Source organism: Molothrus aeneus, chromosome 19 (assembly GCF_037042795.1).
Source record: "Molothrus aeneus isolate 106 chromosome 19, BPBGC_Maene_1.0, whole genome shotgun sequence".
Taxonomy (NCBI): Eukaryota; Metazoa; Chordata; class Aves; order Passeriformes; family Icteridae; genus Molothrus; species Molothrus aeneus.
The window spans coordinates 11,678,763-11,694,000 of record NC_089664.1 but is presented as its reverse complement, the minus strand read 5'-3'; the positions used below and the strand labels follow the sequence as shown (position 1 = coordinate 11,694,000).

Sequence of the window (15,238 nt, the reverse complement as noted above, 5' to 3'; positions counted from 1 at the left end):
CCCTAAGCCCCAACCCCTGACCCCGAACCCCTAACCCCTAACCCGACCCCTAACCCAACCCCAACCCCGCACACCCTACCCCCTAACCCTACCCTAACCCTAACCCTAACCCTAACCCTAACCCTAACCCTACCCCTAACCCTAACCCTACCCTAACCCTAACCCTAACCCTAACCCTAACCCTAACCCTAACCCAAAACCCTAACCCTAACCCTAACCCTAACCCTAACCCTAACCCTAACCCTAACCCTAACCCTAACCCTAACCCTAACCCTAACCCTAACCCTAACCCTAACCCTAACCCTAACCCTAACCCTAACCCTAACCCTAACCCTAACCCTAACCCTAACCCTAACCCTTAACCCTAACCCTAACCCTAACCCTAACCCTAACCCTAACCCTAACCCTAACCCTACCACCCTCAACCCTTCCCTAACCCTAACCTAACCAGAACCCTAACCCTAACCCTAACCCTAACCCTAACCCGAACCCTAACCCTAACCCTAACCCATACCCTAACCCTAACCCTAACCCTAACCCTAACCCTAACCCTAACCCTAACCCTAACCCTAACCCTAACCCTAACCCTAACCCTAACCCTAACCCTAACCCTAACCCTACCCTAACCCTAACCCTAACCCTAACCCTAACCCTAACCCTAACCCTAACCCTACCCCTAACCCTAACCCCTAACCCTAACCCTAACCCTAACCCTAACCCTAACCCTAACCCTAACCCTAACCCTAACCCTAACCCTAACCCTAACCCTAACCCTAACCCTAACCCTAACCCTAACCCTAACCCTAACCCTAACCCTAACCCTAACCCTAACCCTAACCCTAACCCTAACCCTAACCCCTAACCCTAACCCTACCCTAACCCTAACCCTAACCCTAACCCTAACCCTAACCCTAACCCTAACCCTAACCCTAACCCTAACCCTAACCCTAACCCTAACCCTAACCCTAACCCTAACCCTAACCTAACCCTAACCCTAACCCTACCCTAACCCTAACCCTACCCTAACCCTAACCCTAACCCTAACCCTAACCCTAACCCTAACCCTAACCCTAACCCTAACCCTAACCCTAACCCTAACCCTAACCCTAACCCTAACCCTAACCCTAACCCTAACCCTAACCCTAACCCTAACCCTAACCCTAACCCTAACCCTAACCTAACCCTAACCCTAACCCTAACCCTAACCCTAACCCTAACCCTAACCCTAACCCTAACCCTAACCCTAACCCTAACCCTAACCCTAACCCTAACCCTAACCCTAACCCTAACCCTAACCCTAACCCTAACCCTAACCCTAACCCTAACCCTAACCCTAACCCTAACCCTAACCCTAACCCTAACCCTAACCCTAACCCTAACCCTAACCCTAACCCTAACCCTAACCCTAACCCTAACCCTAACCCTAACCCTAACCCTAACCCTAACCCTAACCCTAACCCTAACCCTAACCCTAACCCTAACCCTAACCCTAACCCTAACCCTAACCCTAACCCTAACCCTAACCCTAACCCTAACCCTAACCCTAACCCTAACCCTAACCCTAACCCTAACCCTAACCCTAACCCTAACCCTAACCCTAACCCTAACCCTAACCCTAACCCTAACCCTAACCCTAACCCTAACCCTAACCCTAACCCTAACCCTAACCCTAACCCTAACCCTAACCCTAACCCTAACCCTAACCCTAACCCTAACCCTAACCCTAACCCTAACCCTAACCCTAACCCTAACCCTAACCCTAACCCTAACCCTAACCCTAACCCTAACCCTAACCCTAACCCTAACCCTAACCCTAACCCTAACCCTAACCCTAACCCTAACCCTAACCCTAACCCTAACCCTAACCCTAACCCTAACCCTAACCCTAACCCTAACCCTAACCCTAACCCTAACCCTAACCCTAACCCTAACCCTAACCCTAACCCTAACCCTAACCCTAACCCTAACCCTAACCCTAACCCTAACCCTAACCCTAACCCTAACCCTAACCCTAACCCTAACCCTAACCCTAACCCTAACCCTAACCCTAACCCTAACCCTAACCCTAACCCTAACCCTAACCCTAACCCTAACCCTAACCCTAACCCTAACCCTAACCCTAACCCTAACCCTAACCCTAACCCTAACCCTAACCCTAACCCTAACCCTAACCCTAACCCTAACCCTAACCCTAACCCTAACCCTAACCCTAACCCTAACCCTAACCCTAACCCTAACCCTAACCCTAACCCTAACCCTAACCCTAACCCTAACCCTAACCCTAACCCTAACCCTAACCCTAACCCTAACCCTAACCCTAACCCTAACCCTAACCCTAACCCTAACCCTAACCCTAACCCTAACCCTAACCCTAACCCTAACCCTAACCCTAACCCTAACCCTAACCCTAACCCTAACCCTAACCCTAACCCTAACCCTAACCCTAACCCTACAAAATGGCGGCCGTCGTGACGTCGTGATGAGTCATCAAGATGGCGGCGCCCATACAGTCATGTGACCCAGAACCAAGATGGCGGCGGTCACGTGACCATGGATCCAAGATGGCGACCCCTGTGATGTCATCTAAGATGGCGGCCCCCATGCCGTCATGTGACCTGTAACCAAGATGGCCGCCCTTGTGATGTCATCCAAGATGGCGGCCTCCTAGTGGTCACGTGGTGTCGTGCAAGATGGCGGCGCCCATGGAGTCATGTGACTGGAACCAAGATGGCGGACCCTGTGATGTCATCCAAGATGGCGGCGCCCATGGAGTCATGTGATCAGAGAACCAAGATGGCGGCGCCCATGCGGTCATGTGACCTGGGATCAAGATGGCGGACTTTGTGATGTCATCCAAGATGGCGGCGCCCAGTAGGTCATGTGACCATGGATCCAAGATGGCGTCGCCCATGGTGTCATGTGACTCAGGTCCAAGATGGTGGCGCCCATGGAGTCATGTGACCTGTGGTCAAGATGGCGGCGGTCACGTGACCCTGGATCCAAGATGGCGGCCCTTGTGATGTCATCCAAGATGGCGGCCTCCTGGTCGTCACGTGATGCCGTACAAGATGGCGGTGTCCAGGGGTCACGTGGTGCGGGAAGCAAGATGGCGGCGAGTGCTCTGTGACGTCATTTACGGCAAAATGGCGGCCGCGGGGGTGACGTCATTTACGGCAACAATATGGCGGCCGCGAGGGGGGGGGTCACGTGGTGCGGGGGACAAGATGGCGGCCGCGGGGGGGGGTCACGTGGTGTACGGGGACAAAATGGCGGCCGGGGTCGGGTGACGTCATTGGGGACAAAATGGCGGCCGCCGGGACCGGGATTTTTTTCTCGGTTTTGGGGGGGTTTTGCGGGGTTTTGGTGGGTCGTGTGTGGTCGGAATGGCGTTCCGGTTCGCGGGGGGTCGGCGGTGTCGCGCGCGGGGGTCTGGGGGGCGTGGGGTGGGTGGTGCCGTTTCGATTGGGCGTCTGGTGTGGATGCCTGTGCGCTGGGGTCCTTTCTGGGGCGGTCGCGCTGGTGACGTCATTGGGGGCGCGCCGCGGGTGCAGTGTGCCGCGGCAAACGGCAGGGGGCGCTGTGCATGCAGTACCGATACGCGGACGGCAGGTGGCGCTGTGAGTGCAGTACCGGCCGGCAAACACCAGGTGGCGCTGTGAGTGCAGTACCGGCCGGCAAGCACCAGGTGGCGCTGTGAGTGCAGTACTTGCGAGCAAACGGCAGGGGGGGCTGTGAGTGCACTGTCTGTGGGTGGGTGGGGACTAGTGATTAGTATTGATGGCTGACAGGTGGGGGTCCCTATATACTGTATATAGTAAAAAGAAGAAAAACTATATGTCCGGTGCAGCAGTAGGAAATTTCAGGCTCCCGGGGAGTAAATGGGTTGCTTTTTTAAATTGTTTTTTTTCTTTTACTCCCAAGGAGCCAGAAAGTTTCTACTGCTGCTTTTTTAAACTAAATTAAAGCTAGAAAACAAAGCAAGAAAGAGGAGGAGAGAGAGAAGAGAGAGAGGAGAGAGAAAGCAGAGAGAAAAGAGAGAAGCAGAGAGAGAAGCACAGAGAAAAGAGAGAGAAGCAGAGAGAGAAGCAGAGAGAAACCAGAGAGAAAAGAGAGAGGAGAGAGAAGCAGAGAGAAAACAGAGAGAAGAAGAGAGAAAACAGAGAAAAGCAGAGAGAAAACAGAGAGAAGGAGAGAGAAAGCAGAGAGAAAACAGAGAGAAGGAGAGAGAAAGCAGAGAGAAAACAGAGAGAAGGAGAGAGAAAGCAGAGAGAAAAGAGAGAAGCAGAGAGAGAAGCACAGAGAAAAGAGAGAGAAGCAGAGTGAAAAGCAGAGAGAAACCAGAGAGAAGCAGAGAGAAAAGAGAGAGAAGAAGAGAGAGAAGCAGAGAGAAAACAGAGAGAAGAAGAGAGAAAACAGAGAAAAGCAGAGAGAAAACAGAGAGAAGGAGAGAGAAAGCAGAGAGAAAACAGAGAGAAGGAGAGAGAAAGCAGAGAGAAAAGAGAGAAGCAGAGAGAAAAGAGAGAGAAAAGAGAGAAGCAGAGAGAAAAGAGAGAGAAGCAAAAAGAAAAGACAGAGAGAAGCACAAAGAGAGAGAGAAGCAAGAAGAAAAGACAGAGAAACAAAGAAAAAAGGGAGAGAGAAAAGAGTTGGAAAACAGAGGGAGAGAAGAAAAGACAGAGAATAGAGGACAGAACAAGGACAAAGACAGAGAAAGAAGAGAAGAGGAGAGAACAGAGACAGAGGAGACAGCATGAGACAGAGAGAGGGAGAAGAGACAGAGAGGAAAAGACAGAGAACTGACAAGAAGACAGAAGAAAATAAAACAGGAAGACAGAGTGAGACAGGAAAAGGAGGGTGGTAAAACTGAAGAAGGACAGGAGTTAGAGGGAAAAGAAAGTGGTTAGGAGTAGAGTGAAAGTGAAAACTGAGGAGTGGGGTGAAAAAGGAAAAGACTAAGAGCAAAAAACACAAACTCAGGAAAAGGAGAACACGGAGAGAAAGAGAAGCGAGAAGACTGACATTAGCAGTTACAAACAAAACAGAAACAAATGGTTAGAGATAGATGGAAGTTAAGTTAGAAATAGAACAGTATAGTGAGGATCAAAAGGAAGAAATACAGTGGAAAGAAATGACAAAACCACACCAAAAAAAGGACAGGAGCCACAGTGGGGGAAGGAAGGGCAGGGGGTATCTTTATTAGGGGTGACTCAACTTTATTAAAAGAATGTTTTTATTTATACATCAGCAAAATACATGGAAACAGTATATACAAATGCAAGTGCAGATACAATCCAAAGACACACTGGTAAAAGTCTAGTTTACATACAGAGCAATACAGGGCAATGCAGCAGCTACAACAAATGCAATACAGCAAAATACAGCAAAAAATACAGCAAAATATACAGCAAAATAATACAGCAGTTAATGCAAATGCAATACAGAGCAATATAACACATACTAACACAGGATGATAACCTTTTTCTATTTTCATTACAGGTTGATTCATTGTTACAGGACACCCAAAGCAACAAAAGCACACAGAAAACAACACTCATCTACCATTAACACCCCGATCACATTACACACAAACTCACATCGCTGCCATCACAACTGCTAAATTACACCCCAGCAATCATTGCTCCTCGGGACCGTGGTTCCCGGGAGCCTCCAAAAATATCCTCCTGCCTGACGAAAACCCCGGTCCCTGGAGGATCCACACCCAAACTTTGGCGATGAACGTCGCCTCGCAGACCGACCGGGACCAGGGAAAAAAAAACCCAGCCGGGGGGAAAAAAAAAAAACCCCCCGGCTGGGGATTTTTTATTCTAAATTTAAAAATGAGTTGAAAAACCTGAAAAGCAAAAGTCATACAAGGTTACAACCCTAGAACCCTTCAACACACACACACTTCCTTCAGCTTACACACAAACCCACACTAAATCACACCTCGACTGCTCTGCTAACCCTCGGCACACACTCACACCCCTCCTCGGGAACATGGTTCCCGGGAGCCTCCAAAAATATCCTCCTGCCTGACAAAAACCCCGGTCCCTGGAGGGTCCGCGCCCAAACTTTGGCGATGAACGTCGCCTCGCAGACCGACCGGGACCGGGGAAAAAAAAACCCAGCCAGGGGGGAAAAAAAAAAAACCCCCCGGCTGGGGATTTTTTATTCTAAATTTAAAAATGAGTTGAAAAACCTGAAAAGCAAAAGTCATACAAGGTTACAACCCTAGAACCCTTCAACACACACACACTTCCTTCAGCTTACACACAAACCCACACTAAATCACACCTCGACTGCTCTGCTAACCCTCGGCACACACTCACACCCCTCCTCGGGAACATGGTTCCCGGGAGCCTCCAAAAATATCCTCCTGCCTGACAAAAACCCCGGTCCCTGGAGGGTCCGCGCCCAAACTTTGGCGATGAACGTCGCCTCGCAGACCGACCGGGACCGGGGAAAAAAAAACCCAGCCGGGGGGGAAAAAAAAAAAACCCCCCGGCTGGGGATTTTTTATTCTAAATTTAAAAATGAGTTGAAAAACCTGAAAAGCAAAAGTCATACAAGGTTACAACCCTAGAACCCTTCAACACACACACACTTCCTTCAGCTTACACACAAACCCACACTAAATCACACCTCGACTGCTCTGCTAACCCTCGGCACACACTCACACCCCTCCTTGGGAACATGGTTCCTGGGAGCCTCCAAAAATATCCTCCTGCCTGACGAAAACCCCGGTCCCTGGAGGGTCCGCGCCCAAACTTCGGCGATGAACATCGCCTCGCAGACCGACCGGGACCGGGGAAAAAAAAACCCAGCCGGGGGGGAAAAAAAAAAAAACCCCCCGGCTGGGGATTTTTTATTCTAAATTTAAAAATGAGTTGAAAAACCTGAAAGGCAAAAGTCACACACACAAGGTTAAATCCAGTCAGCATGCACTCACACACGCAGACAGACATATGCTGTCACTCACGCTCTTCCCGTTTACATGCTTGGTGTGGCCCTTACTGGAGACGCTGAAGAACACGCTTCCACGCTTCTTCTGGCTGCCGCTCCTCGACGTCAAATGGTAGATTCGGGGGAAATCGGTAGCCTCAGGGACCTGTGAGACAACAGGAAGCGGTCAATGAGTGGCTATCTGACAGCTAGGACTTGTCCCTGCTCTGACCGATAAATTTTCTACCCAAAACCCCATTAAAGACAGATGAACAGTAAAGTTTTTAAAACTCTTCTACCTAACTGTGACTACATGCCAGGGCAGGGCAGCTCCGAGCATAAGTGGTACAGTGTAAGTACATACAGTATAAACCAGCATAGGCACACGCAATATAAGTACATACAGTATAAGCCAGCATAGGTACACACAGTGTAAGTACATACAGTACAAGTACATACAGTATAAGCCAGCATAGGTACACACAGTGTAAGTACATACAGTATAAGCCAGCATAGGTACACACAGTGTAAGTACATACAATATAAGCCAGCATAGGTACGCACAGTGTAAGTACATACAGTATAAGCCAGCATAGGTACACACAATGTAAGTACATACAGTATAAGCCAACATAGGTACATGCAATGTAAGCCAGGACTTGAGATAGCTCTCTGGAAGATTAATTTTTGAGCCCTATACCCCTTGGGAGGATGGAACCTATCGAACTCCTGCGGTCACGTGAGGAGGGTGTAAGATGCTCCCTCGGGAAGTCCAAGAGAATGGCATGGAAAAAAAGGCACTACCAAAGCCGGTAGTGAGAAGGAAGACAGATGAGAACATTTTGTCCCTTTGAGGATCTTGTCCCTTCCTGTCTCAAAGAGTAAAAATGTAAAGATGCTGGAATAAGGGATATCCGGAAAGGAACGTGAGTAGAATATGGCCTACGTGGCACGGAATAGTGCCGATAAAGCGTCAAGACGTAACAAGGACCTGTGACGTGGAAGATGACGGACACAGACTACATAACACAGACATGGACAACATAACATAGACACAAATGACATAACACAGAGACGAGTGGCAACTGCCTGGCACTGTCCCCTTAGGGACCCGAGATGTGTAGCCCAAGGTGAGCCAGAGGCTGATGATGCCAAAGGAAAGGAAGCCCTATGACAATGGCAAGTGATGATGAAATGTAACTCGTCAAAACAAGTTAGTGCCGAAGCACTTAAGAGGATGCTCGAGAGGGGCGGTGAGCCTAGAGAAGGAAGCCGACTGCCGGGTGACCGTGGCCGTAGCTCCGGACGTGAAGGCAAGCTCCTCGGGGGAAAGATCCCTGACGACGTCGAGTTGAGGGAGGCGGACGACGCGAAGTACACGAAGATGTGGAGATGGGTCGGAACTGCCCTGCCCAGAAAAGGCTCTGGCAACGCTGAGGGGAAACCCTCTCCCTTTGCTTCCAGAGAGCCCACCCCACTACAGACCTCTCCACTAAGCTGACATCAAATTGCCTCCTGTGAGAGTAAAGGCTATTCCCCTTCTCCCAGCCACTGGCCCCCGACACTTAGCTTTTAGAAGAGGAGCGGGCAAAATCCATCCTGGGTCAGACATGGACGTTGAGATGCTCTCCGTATGTGCTTCGGTGCTGCCGTTTCCAAGCTTGGGCTACGAGCCTCCTCAGGGTACCTAAGACAAAACAGAAAACCTGACTATTGCCCTCAAAAACAGTAATTCCCGGGACTCCTCCGCACCGCTGCCACGGCTCACCTCAAATCTTGATTTGGCTCCGGAGGGTGCCCGGAAGATACCTGCAAAGAGAAAAGGGACACGCTTAGCAGGCTGCTGTGTAACGCTCACCTAGGAGTCAGCCTGCCTAAACTCCGACTCACCTGCCCTCCTCTGATCCAGGGCGTGCCTAGGGCAGCAACAGCACCTGCAAAGAAACAAAGCGGAAAAGGATGCTGAGATACTGTGAAAACACAACCTCCCTAATCTGACAAGGATGCCACACCGATACCTTAAGCTCTCACCCACCTGGCATAGGCGTGCTCAGCCAGGAGAGATGGCAAGTGGACCACCTAAAATAAAAAAACAAGAGGAGATGCTTAGAGCTGCACTAAAACTGAGACATCAGCAATAACAACTGCTTCTGTATGCTATTCAATGCTCACCTCGCCCACTCAGCCTTGACTGCTGCTCTCGGCCTTGACTTCCTAAAAAGAGAGACAAAGAACAATGCTGTAACAGCCACCATTTATGCTTCCTCTGCAGAGACAAACAGTGACTGACCTGCTCGGGGCAATCCCCGCACCTGGGATGGGGGGCTCTGCCCTGGATTTTATCCTTCTGCATCTGAAAGAAAGTTAGGACAAGAGTCAAACTGTTGCAGGATAACTTAAGAGCTCCAGATATCCTGTGTCCATCTACAAATCCCACCTAGAGTCCAACTACACCCCACATTACAAACTTCAAGTCCCCGGGACTTCTCCTATTGCACCAGGCTATGCGGCAGGGCAGAGCAGCTCCGGCACAAATGTGTGCACACACCCGTGACACAGGACAGGACGTGACAGACAACGGGGACACAACACAGACAGAAATCTCGAGACAAGAACCATGACTGCAAGGAGCACAAGGACAGAAAATTAGATGACTGAGGTAAGACCGATGGCGAGTTGATGAGGCTCAGAGAAACCTGGAGGAAGAGGATGCTAAACTGAATGATTTAGTCCAAAAACTGCAAAGATGGATGCCCGAGAATCCTACGGCCAGAAGCCTCTACCTGCCCTCACATTCTTTCGAGTCCTAGTCCGCCATAATGGATCCTGGCGGGGCAGAGCTGTCCATACAGCTCAGAACAAGACCTGAAGAGACATCCGACCGGATGCTTCTAAAGAGACAAGAGAGTCTGATGCCTGTCTGAGCTCCTGAGGCAAAAGTTCTATGGCCTGGATTCCAGGCCAAGAAATGCAGAGATTGCAGATGCTAACAATGATGCCAGGGTGTCTGACAGGCCCCTCAAAGGCCTAAGGTAAAGGACACAACATATCCAAACAACACATAACACACAAAAGACAAGTGACACGATACACACCGGGACTGCTCTGCCCTGCGCACATCAGCACTGTGATCAAAAGTCAGGCTTTGCTTTTATGGGGCCTAAGGGGCCGCTTCGTGGACACCCCCACCTCCAAAGTGGACTGAAAAACCCCTCCCAGTAATTCCCAAACCAGCCCCCTGCTTTCATCCCCTCTGTGGATCGTGGCCCTCTACTTATCTCTCGCACAGCTGGGGATGCCGGTCTCCGGTGTGAAGAAAGGCCACCTCGTCAGCTGGGAAGGTCCTGCTGGCACCAGGCTGGCGTCTCTCAGACAGCTGTATTAAAGAAAACCAAACATCAGTGCCCGATCTTGGCAGCCCATGGGCCAAAACCCCACAAGTCTGCGACTCACCGTGCTCCTAAGAACGCTCAGCTCCTCGTGCTGCACGCTTCGGGCACACTCGGAGACCGAGGCCGTCGTCACAGGGGGTGCCTGGGTTAAGAGGAGATGAGGTGATTTGGCATGGCTGAAAACTGAGGGGACCCTCGCTCCTCCTCCCTACATCCCCGACTCACCGCAACTCCTTGGCAGCTGCTGAAGGCCACCTGGATGGCACCTTGAAATAGAAGAGTTCAGGGCTTCATCACCAGGTCCTGTAACGCATCCACAGGGCTCACATGTGCAGGGAACCCGGTGCATCGGCCGGCTGGTGACGGGGGCTTGGCAGGCTCCCAGTGGATTGCCTAAAGCACAAAAAAGAGAATGGAAGCTTAGAGCAGCACCAGAAACTGAGACCTGAGCAATAACAGCTACTTCTCTCCACTGCTCACCTTGACTGCTGGTATCCAGACTTACTTCCTAAAAAGAAAGACAAAGAACAGAGCTGTAACAGAGTCACCACATACACTTCTGCTGCAGAGACAAATGGTGCCTCACCTGCTCGGGGGAAAACCCCTCACCCGGGATGGGGCCCTCTGGCACACATTTAATCCATCTGAATCTGAAAAAAAAGTTAGGAGAAGAGTCAAACTGTTGCAGGATAACTTAAGAGCTCCAGATATCCTGTGTCCATCTACAAATCCCACCTAGAGTCCAACTACACCCCACATTACAAACTTCAAGTCCCCGGGACTTCTCCTATTGCACCAGGCTATGCGGCAGGGCAGAGCAGCCCCGGCACAAATGTGTGCTGACACCCGTGACACAGGACAGGACGTGACTGACAACGGGGACACAACACGGACAGAAAGCTCCTCGCAAGGAAAATGGCTGCGAGGACTGAGAGAATGCAAAAGGAGATGACCGAGGGGAGACCGATGGTGAGCTGATGAGGCTCAGAGAAACCTGGAGGAACAAGATGCTAACTGAATGATTTAGTCCAAGAACTGCAAAGATGGATGCCCGAGAATCCTACGGCCAGAAGCCTCTACCTGCCCTCACGTTCTTTCAAGTCCTAGTCCGCCATAATGGATCCTGGCGGGGCAGAGCTGTCCACACAGCTCAGAACAAGACCTGAAAGGACATCTGACCGGATGCTTCTAAAGAGACAAGAGTCTGATGCCTGAGCTCCCGAGCCAAAGTTCCATGGCTTGGCTGCCAGGTCAAGGAATGCAGAGATCGCAGATGCTAACAATGATGCCAGGGTTTCTGACAGGCCCCTCAAAGGCCTAAGGTAAAAGACATGACATATCCAAACAACACATAATACACAAAAGAAAAGTGACACAATACACACCGGGACTGCTCTGCCCTGCGCACATCAGCACTGTGATCCAAAGTCAGGCTTTGCTTTTATGGGGCCTAAGGGGCCACTTCGTGGACACCCCCACCTCCAAAGTGGACTGAAAAACCCCTCCCAGTAATTCCCAAACCAGCCCCCTGCTTTCATCCCCTCTGTGGATCGTGGCCCTCTACTTATCTCTCGCACAGCTGGGGATGCCGGTCTCGGGTGCGAAGAAAGGCCGCTTCGTCAGCTGGGAAGGTCCTGCTGGCACCGGGCTGGTGTCTCTCAGAACTGTATTACAGAAAACCAAACATCAGTGCCTGATCTTGGCAGCCCATGGGCCAAAACCCCACAAGTCTGCTACTCACCATGCTCCTAAGAACGCTCAGCTGCTCGGGCCGCATGCTTCGGGCACACTCGGAGACCAAGGCCGTCGTCACAGGGGGTGCCTGGGTTAAGAGGAGATGAGGTGATTGGGCATGGCTAAAGCCTGAGGGGACCCTCGCTCCTCCTCCCTACATCCCCGACTCACCGCAACTCCTTGGCAGCTGCTGAAGGCCACCTGGACGGCACCTTTAAATAGAAGAGTTCAGGGCTTCATCACCAGGTCCTGTAATGCATCCACAGGGCTCACACGTGCAGGGAACCCGGTGCATCGGCAGGCTGGTGACGGGGGCTTGACAGGCTCCCAGTGGATTGCCTAAACCACAAAAAAGAGAACGGAAGCTTAGAGCACACGAGAAACTGAGACCTGAGCAATAACAGCTACTTCTCTCCACTGCTCACCTTGACTGCTGGTATCCAGACTTACTTCCTAAAAAGAAAGACAAAGAACAGAGCTGTAACAGAGTCACCACATACACTTCTGCTGCAGAGACAAATGGTGCCTCACCTGCTCGGGGGAAACCCCTCACCCGGGATGGGGCCCTCTGGCACACATTTAATCCATCTGAATCTGAAAAAAAAGTTAGGAGAAGAGTCAAACTGTTGCAGGATAACTTAAGATCTCCAGATATCCTGTGTCCATCTACAAATCCCACCTAGAGTCCAACTACACCCCACATTACAAACTTCAAGTCCCCGGGCTATGCAGCAGGGCAGAGCAGCTCCGGCACAAATGTGTGCAGACACCCGTGACACGGGACGGGACGTGACAGCCAACGGGGACACAACACGGACAGAAAGCTCCTCGCAAGGAAAATGGCTGCGAGGACTGAGAGAATGCAAAAGGAGATGACCGAGGGGAGACCGATGGTGAGCTGATGAGGCTCAGAGAAACCTGGAGGAACAAGATGCTAACTGAATGATTTAGTCCAAGAACTGCAAAGATGGATGCCCGAGAATCCTATGGCCAGAAGCCTCTACCTGCCCTCATATTCTTTCAAGTCCTAGTCCACCATAATGGATCCTGGCGGGGCAGAGCTGTCCATACAGCTCAGAACAAGACCTGAAAAGACATCTGACCGGATGCTTCTAAAGAGACAAGAGAGTCTGATGCCTGTCTGAGCTCCTGAGTCCAAAAGGTCTATGGCATTGGTGCCAGGCCAAGGAATGCAGAGATCACAGATGCTAACAATGATGCCAGGGTTTCTGACAGGCCCCTCCAAGGCCTAAGGTAAAGGACATGACATATCCAAACACACATAATACACAAAAGACAAGTGACACGATACACACCAGGACTCCTCTGCCCTGCGCACCTCAGCACTGTGATGAAAAGTCAGGCTTTGCATTTATGGGGCCCAAGGGGCCACTTTGTGGACACCCCCATCTCCAAAGGAGACTCAAAAATCCCTCCCGGTGGGTCCCTACCCTGCACCCCGCTTTCATCCCATCTGTGGGTTGTACCCCTCTACTTATCTCTCAGACATCTGGGGATGCAGGTCTGTGTCAGGTGCAACAGAAGGCTGCCTCAACATCTGGGAAGTTCCTGCTGGCACTGTTGTTCAACAACTTCCTGTTGTTTCTTAGTCAGCTACATGAAAGAAATGCAAATATTAATGCATGATCAATGCAGCACACTGGCCAAAACCCAACAATTCTGCGACTCACCGTTCTCCTAAGAATGCCCGGCTCCTGGGGCCGCACCCTTCAGCCGCCCTCGGAGGCTGATGCCATTGTCACGGGGTAAGCCTGGGGTAAAAGGAGACGAGGTGATGTGGAATTGCTGAAACCTGAGCAGACCCTAGCTCCGCCTCCCTACTTCCCCGACTCACCGCGACTCCTCATCCAGTGCCCAAGGCTACCCTGGTGACACTTTTAAATAGAAAAGGCAGAGGCTTCATCGACGAGTCCCGTGATTCTTCCGCAGGGCTCGGGAGAGCGGCACACCCGGTGCGTAGGCCGGTGGGTGACGGGGGCTCGGCATACTCCGAGTTGATTGCCTAAAGCACAGAAACAGGAATGGATACTTAGAGTTGCACTGGAAAGTGAGACTGGAGCATTAACAACAAGGTGAGCTACTCAATGCTCACCTTGCCCACCTCATCTTGACTGCTGATATCCAGCTTTACCTCCTAAAAAGAAAAAGAACAGTGCTGTAACAGAGTCACACTTTACACTCCCTCTGCAGAGACAAACGGTGACTGACCTGCTCGGGGGAACCTCCTCACTCGGGATGGGTGGATGGATTTTGCCCTGGATTTTATCCTTCTGCATCTGAAAGAAAGTGAGGACAAAAGTCAAAGGGCTGCAGGATGACTTCACAGCTCCAAACATCTTCTGTCTATCTAGGAATATCATCTAGAGTCTGGCAACACCCCACAAACTGCAAGTCCCTGGGACTTGTCCTCTTGCAGCAGGCTATGTAGCAGGGCAGGGCAGAGCAGCTCCGGCACAAATATGTGCGGACACCCGTGACACGGAACGTGACAAACAGGGGGACGATAAACACAACACATTATGCTTGTGGTGAGGGTCTTGAGGGGAAAAGGCAAAAGGGACCCCAAAGACACACTAGGTAACACGGTACACTGGACAACACGACGTGGACCGGAACTGTTCTGCACTGCCCGCCTGAAAGCTGCCATCAAAAGTAGAACCTCTCCCTTCAGCTGTCCTAAGAGGCCCCTTGGAGGAGATTGCTTTTCCCTCTGCTATTTTTTAAATCTGTCCCAGGAACTCCCAACCCGCTGCTCTCCCATTGTCCCATCTCCAGGCTGTGACTCTGACTTATCTTTTGGATGATCGGTGATGAGGATCCACGTTGCACCTGAAATGAGTCTGCCTCAGAGGGCCCCATGACCGCCTGTTAGCCTCTCGGTCAGCTACAATAAAGAAAACCAAAACCAAAGTATGAGTACAGAGTTATGTGGGCCAAATCCCAGCGAGTCAGCTACTTGCCCTCTCCTGAGTGTGCCTGGCTCCTTCAGGCTCCAGCTTCATCCTGATTCCAAGGCTGTGGCCATTATTCTGAGTGGCACCTGGGTTAGAGAAAGGCAAAGTTAAATGGCATTCCTGTGAGTGCAGTGGATGACCTTGTGTGCTGCAAGACGTGTGAATGCCTCTGCCATGCTTCTGAAAAGCCTTGGG

General features: G+C 51.1%; 1 long non-coding RNA gene across 1 annotated transcript; it reads right to left on the bottom strand.

Annotated features, from left to right (window-relative positions):
- Positions 1 to 8,710: 8,710 nt before the first annotated feature.
- Positions 8,711 to 9,147, bottom strand: LOC136564609 (uncharacterized). The gene is made up of 4 exons (XR_010784733.1): positions 9,115 to 9,147; positions 8,978 to 9,021; positions 8,833 to 8,876; positions 8,711 to 8,751 (listed from the first exon to the last, which is right to left on the bottom strand). It is a non-coding gene; the product is annotated as an uncharacterized lncRNA (long non-coding RNA).
- Between the last annotated feature and the right edge of the window lie 6,091 nt (positions 9,148 to 15,238).